The sequence below is a fragment of the Gavialis gangeticus genome, unplaced genomic scaffold (assembly GCF_001723915.1).
Source record: "Gavialis gangeticus isolate Ggan-Ray unplaced genomic scaffold, GavGan_comp1, whole genome shotgun sequence".
Lineage (NCBI taxonomy): Eukaryota > Metazoa > Chordata > Crocodylia > Gavialidae > Gavialis > Gavialis gangeticus.
The window spans coordinates 25,890,204-25,891,233 of NW_017728997.1; the positions used below are offsets into that span (position 1 = coordinate 25,890,204).

At 37.3% G+C, this 1,030-nt stretch overlaps 1 protein-coding gene across 1 annotated transcript in view; it reads right to left on the reverse strand.

Annotated features, from left to right (window-relative positions):
• Positions 1 to 634: 634 nt before the first annotated feature.
• The window catches only part of PDE12 (phosphodiesterase 12), a 16,549-nt gene continuing 16,153 nt past the window's right edge, over positions 635 to 1,030 (reverse strand). Inside the window, exon 4 of the mRNA XM_019504990.1 lies at positions 635 to 985. The gene's annotated coding sequence lies outside the window, so the exon portion shown is untranslated. The remainder of the gene's footprint in view (positions 986 to 1,030) is intronic.

Consider the following 1,030-nt stretch of genomic DNA (forward strand, 5'->3'; position numbering starts at 1 on the left):
CTCCTAGTCTGCTCTTTCCTTCTCCACCACCATGCAGATAATAGCTTCAGACTCTCCTCTCAGGACAGATCACCTTACTCTAGAACTGGGGGTTGTCAGCCCCCTACCACATCTACCACCAGGGGTACACCAATCCAAAAAGGATGAAAATTGCTGCTCTAGAAGGCAGTTTGGTGCCTAGGAGAAGAACAGTAGCAGGATTACTTTGACAGTTAACATTTATTCACATAATTAGTGGTTGATAGTTTAAGCTTCAATTCTGGCTGAATAGGAATGTAGTGTGTATTTATATTTGTGTTCTGAGACCCATAAGTTCTATCAGTACAGTAGTTAGCTAAATTCAGTGTCAGAACATACAATTAGTTTCTAGTTTTCAGTTTTTCTTGAAGAAAATATAAGGGCAGAATTATTCTTATATTGCCTTACCTGAGCATCAATGTGTTTTCTATTAATTGTTAACAGTTTAATTGTAGCAGCCTCAGAAAGTTGATCTTCCTGCATTTATTGCACCATTAACAGCATAGGTGTTATTTTTGCTTCTTTAGAGTAGGAGTGTGAGTGTGTGTGTGTGTGTGTGAGACAGACAGACAGACAGACAGACAAACTTGGGGCTTCTTTCCCCAGAGTACACCAATAACTGGAAAACAGTTAGATGACACCAGTGTCAATCACAAGAATTAATAAGAACATTTATTGACTAGAATAGAAAACTTCAGGAAAACTGTTTAAAATTTGTCTTTGTAAGAGGAAGGAAGCCTTCATAAGTGATTTAACACCCACCTTTCCAAATCAAATATGATAATATACATTTTTTCCAACACCCCGTATGTTCTCTGGTAAAAAGAAAAAAAAGCATGCAGAGGTAGGGAAAACTAGACTCTGTCCTAAATCAAATATATATGTAAAATACACAAAGAAGCAAAATGCAGAATTTTCTGAAGCTGAATTTGTTTCAAGGTCCCTGTTTCTCTTCAAAGCATGATACCTACAGCTAGCTCTTCTCAATAACTATTTTCTTCTCTAGCCCCAC